A 6,000-nucleotide genomic window follows, 5' to 3' on the forward strand; every position below is an offset into this window, starting at 1 on the left:
TTGATGCTTCCATCTGGTGAACCACGTAAAGTCAACATTTCAAATGGAACTCTCCAAATGTTAGTGACAAATAATGACTCACCACCAAATAACCCATTGTCATCAGGTGGGCAAAATATATCCGACAATCGACGTACCATTGATGCAATTGCTAACTCTATTGAAGAGTCACCCCCTAAATATCCACAGTATGCAGTAAGGAACGCAAGAATAAATTCATTTCTTGGTTGGCCAGCAGAGCTGGTTCAGAGACCGGAGGAAATGGCTGAATGTGGATTCTACTATGCAGGTAGGCTATGAGATGCGTGTTGATTAATATACAAATATATCTACACATTAGAAACAGATTTTAGTAAGATTAGGCGTCTTATTAATCCAGTGTTCCATAATTTGGATTCCATTTAGGGTTGCTGGATTGTGGGTGCATTATATATATATATATATATATATATATATATATATATATATATATATATATATATATAACAGTCTAAATTCAGAACGGTTTCCTAACGTGTGTCAATGGAGAGTAGTTAAATCTATTTGAACAGGTTTCATTACGTACATTTTTCAAGTCTTTTAAAGCAAATAAAAACAAATCACCGATTTTAATATGATACCACCAACGTAAACTAAATGAGGTTCCAGTTATTTGCGTAAGTAAAATAATTCATCCTTTATTTTGAGTTGTCATTTATAAACCATAGTAGTAAATCAAAGATAAATTCCTTTAAAAATTAGCTTAAATGGTACACGTCATTGTGGGTAAGTTATTTCTAGTTATAATGGGTATGACTGGGCATAAAAATTTAAAGGTGTTTTTGTTGATATAAGAGGATGAAATAGGTTGAATATGCCACAATACCAGTTTTATCCACACTGAAAATTTCACTCACGGACAAAGAAAACCAGGCACTGATTTGCTAAAGGAATTTCTACATTCGATACCATCTGCTACAGATGAAACTTCAAACAAAAACTAAAATACCTTTGCTTGCTTGAAATAATTAGACTTTTTCGTTTTAAAAAACTAAAATTGGATATACCTACTTGAACCTGTTTTAATAGATTTTAATTCTTTAAAATCTCGGATAGTATCAGTAGATCAGTTTGCATAAGAAATAATAACACCGGAACAATGACAGAGCTTTAATTGGATTTCTTATTTTTAATGCATAACAATACAAAACATGAAACAGAAACAAAAGATATGCAGACATAAGCAGTAATACGTTAGAATTAGATATGAACGTTATGCATAGAAAATGTTACATGAACTCATAAACGTGGTATTTACAGTATAAAAGTGTTGAGCCAGCCAAGTGGAATGCTTGAAATTTATTATGTGAAGCTACAATGATTCTGCCAAATCAGAGTGGTTCTGATTTTTGTCTAGTGTGTTAGATTGTATTTCATTTGCACTTTCTTTCATTTCAATGCGTATCCTGCGCCAAATCTGTGACCCAATGCAATGAAATATTCTTGAAAAATTCTTGCTTTTTATTTTAGAATGGAAAGATAATTTTCCAAATTTGATCTTAAGTTGAGGTCATCGCCTTGTTTTCGTGCATGAAATACTTTCATGAGGTATACTGTGGGCTATTTTGTTTGAAAATGTGTACATATTATTGTGTCGAAGTATTAATATGTGTGTTCATGTATGTCACAAAGTGCAAAAAATGTTAATTGGTAGGTAAGTTGGTATATATATTGGAAATAAAAGGAAATTAGGAAAAATATACTTTATATAACTTTTTCAGGATTCGGTGACTGTGTACGATGTTTTCATTGTGGTGTCGGATTGCGTCATTGGATGGGTGAAGATGATCCATGGATCGAACATGCAAGATGGTCAACCTCTTGCATTTATGTCTACAAAATGAAGGGAGAGGAATTCGTCTCTCTTGTAAAGATGGCAGTCGCAATAGCGGAGAGGGTAAGAGAATTACATCTGACATAATCTTTGTATACATCCCGAAATTGAAGAGTAAAGCGTTTGCCTAAGATCTATAGAAGGCTGTATGATAAAATGTATATTTGCTTTGACACACCTACCACCACTAATACTGTAAAACAGGTTTATACTCTCACCAGTTGACCTGTTAAACATTAGCGTATGTTGTTTGAAGTGCATTATTTTGTTGTATTTTGAAAACATTACTTTCTCTGGGTATCAGTTTGCAGTTTTGTAAAAAATAAAATTTTAATTGGTACTTTAATCTGTGGATCGAAGAAGAGTTCATAGTGTTTTCAAAGATGGATCATTGTTTATTCAGTTTGTCCTTATTTTGCTTGTAATAGCCACAAAATCATCGAAAACTGATACCACATATAAATAGTTAACTTACAATATATACCAAACGTGGGCACAAAGAAATACTTGTCATATTTACTGGCATCAAAAAGTTCACTTAAACTAAACCTTTTCTTTTGGACCTTAAGCAGAATCTTGACCTGTCCAGGACATTGCAGTGCATGAAACAGCAAGGTTATTTTTCACACATAACACATGTACACTAAATGTGGATGGGGTTTTGGATCTTCAGATAGATAATGCTATAGAATTGTTTTTGTACAGCTCAGTTTGACATTAACTCCTGACTTGTATTCCAGTAACATAATTTGAGTCTAGACATGTATGCCAAACATTTAATAACTCTAACACTTAAGATTGGGAATCTTTTATTAAAAGAAAAAATCCACAATTTCTCTTATTATATCAACTTTTCTAATTAGTTTCTGATGACAGTCATAATTTTTTACATATGTAATGTACAAATTTTAATTACATTGCTTTCATTAGCAAGTCCAATTCAGTATTTTCATGTAATTCACATTTACGAAGCATCGATATTAAAATAATTAAACAGTTGATATGACCTATATATCCTTTGTCACCTGATAAAATAACCACTCGCATAATTTGTGAGCATTTTGTTAGTACATACTTCAGTTAGAAGTAAAATATTGAATACAAGAAAATGCATCTAAAGCGTTTTTTTTTTGCTTAATGGAGGGTCTTTATTAGAAGAGAATCTTTATTAATTTTACCTAATAATTCACAATGTATATAACGTCTGAAGGACTGTATACTAGCTTTGTGAGTGATGTCGTAAAATTGCACTTTGACATACCTCAAATTGTATTTATTTGATCCTTATACTTCCAATTTTTCATATTTCTTTAATTAAATCTGTGGATTCCATCTTCAAAACAAAGCAACAGTATTCAAATTATGCCGAATATTTAGACCCATTTTCGTTAGCCAATGGTAGTCGGTCGACTTCATTGATCATTAGTGTGGAAATAAGTGTATCAACTACTCTTTGCAGCCAAGATGACCTAACCCATACAAAGTCACGGCTAAATATCCTAGTTTTTTTTACCAGTGTGTTAAATATCCCAGATCACATAACAGTTAACAGTCCTTAACAGGCAGGAAACGCTGTCAGTTATAACAATATATATTATAGAGCAACACATGTATTTGCATATACTCTAAAATCTTCTGTTATAAAATAGTTATAATATGTTCATGCCTTTTAAAATAAATGTTTCGTATTAAACCTGTAACAATTCCGGGTAGTGTTTGGAGTACTAATTTATCTTTGTATTGGGGAGGATTTTACATGTCAATCAAATTTCAGTTGATAGTCACTGTCATAACATCATTACTTCAATTAATCTACAAACTTATGCTATGAATGTAGTGCAGAAATGAGGTAACATATATCTGAAATGTTATTTTGCCAGAACTACTTTAAGAATATGCAAAATCACACTTGAGTGAAGCAATAACGTAAGCCAAATCAATGTTACACTGGAGGCATCTGTTGTCAAAGTAGGATTATCTATGGATAAATGCCTATTCAAATAGAAATATATAGCATGGAGGGTTGAATGGATGGACACAGTAACAGGACAATATGGATTTCATCAAAATGACTAATAAACGGGAATTTATGAGGCTATAAAATGTCGGGAATTGTGCATAAGGGCAAAATATTATGATGTAAATCGAGAATGATCACCTGAATGAAACCTATTTCTAGCATCCACTAAGTATATGATTTAAATTTGGCCCATAAAAGTCACAAGTCTAGACTTAACTTTAAGAAACTGGATCCGTTTCCATTCCTAAACCCCAGCCACAGTTGCGGCTTGATATCTAAAGTCGTAAATTGCAAGCTATTTAGATCTTGAACAAAATACACTGATACTATGGACAAGAGAAGAAGAGTACACCGATAGTAGAGTAGATTTTGTACGAGCCTCTTATTTGGTCCGTATCTTTGAATAATGTGTCCAGTACATTGGATCTAAGCTTGAAAATTCTGATAGTAAAAACTAGGGATCTTCTGAAGCATGGCGAAGCGCTTTAACATGACATGAAGTATGTTCTTCTTTCCTCCAGGAGGAAGCAGCCAGAGAAAATGGCGTAAGAAACCAGACACCCCAAAATAGCACTAAGGCAGCTCTTGCCGATGCTACAAATGAAGGTATAGTACTCTAATTTAATGTATTGTACTGCTTCCAAAGTCAGATTTAATAATTGCATAGCTGGTTATCATTGCGCATTTTCAAACATGTACAAATAACAGGCTGACAAACGTCTGCTTCATTTGAAGCATAATTGACATAAATTGAGCTGACTTTCTCTTAGCATACAGTTGTTTGCAGCTGTTGTACGTTTTATAGTGACATAACCATACCATCTATGTCACAAGTTTGCAGAGTACGTTGGCATAATGTTTCAGTTAACTGCAACAATCGGTCATTGAAGAAATGAGAACCGACAGAAAACCAGCAGAGAGAAATATTATACGTTTTGGTTGTTGCACTGTATGGGTATTCCACAATAAAATGTTCAGCGTACAATTAAGAACAAAACAGTTGTTTTCAACTCTCTTGCTACTGTCTTGAACAAAATATCGAATACGAGAATGGTTCGGGAAAATGATGTCGCATTCCAAAGCATTCAAGCTGAAACTCCTTTGTTATTTCAGCTGTCTTTTGGTATGATTAGCTCTTATTTTCTCATTCATTCATTTCAATTATAACAAATCTGTGATCATAAACTAAGTAACACAAAAGAGCGAAGAAAAGGTTTATTTCTCTAAGTAAACAGTGATAAAAATAACATTATGGTCAAAGAAATCCTGAAAAATCCTAATTTGTTCTATCGCAAGTCTAAAAGTGGTGAGTAATTGAAATGATTTCCGTGATATTCCAAATGAAGTTCAAACAGTGCGGATGAATCACAATGATATAATGGCAAAATTCTTTAAATTAATTCACAGTAATTCTGACACTGCTGTTAACCCCTAACAGTCTGAACACTTTGTAATTCCAATGATTGATTGAATTAAATAAATAAATCATCTCAAATGGAAACACCTCATTTGAAAACAATTATTTAACCATGAAACTGGTGATTATGCTAGGAATGGATACTTTCTAGTAAATAATCTCTTATGGTACTAAAAAGCTAGGATGGAATTGCTAAAAATAAAGAGGGCCAATGCGTCATTTACATTGCAATCAAACTTGTAACCAGTGTCAAGTACTGTATCCACTATCCGATCAGGAATTAAATAATCCTGGATTTCAGAGAAAACATGTGACCTGAAATCACATCAAGATATTTACGTGACAAGAGTACCAATAACTCCCTTGAAACTTCACTGTGTTTAAGAACATGAACGCATCTAAAATTACATTACATTTATAATAAATATTAGTATATAATATTTAGTAAATGACCCTTACAATCGACAAACATGAAAATTAATGCATGTAATATAGATAGACATAACAACATTAACTGAGTTCTAACAATAATGCAGAAAATGCCCGAACTAACCTAAATGCATGTGACGCATGACAGTGAGATATATGAGGTATATTTATGCAAACTTGTAATGTTTCTCTGTGCACTCTTCAAAGAGTTTTAGTGGCATCAACTTAAAGATTTTGCGAATGGAGCTAAGGCATCTCATC

Source organism: Sinohyriopsis cumingii, unplaced genomic scaffold (assembly GCF_028554795.1).
Source record: "Sinohyriopsis cumingii isolate HCF-2022 unplaced genomic scaffold, ASM2855479v2 utg000837l, whole genome shotgun sequence".
Classification (NCBI taxonomy): Eukaryota; Metazoa; Mollusca; class Bivalvia; order Unionida; family Unionidae; genus Sinohyriopsis; species Sinohyriopsis cumingii.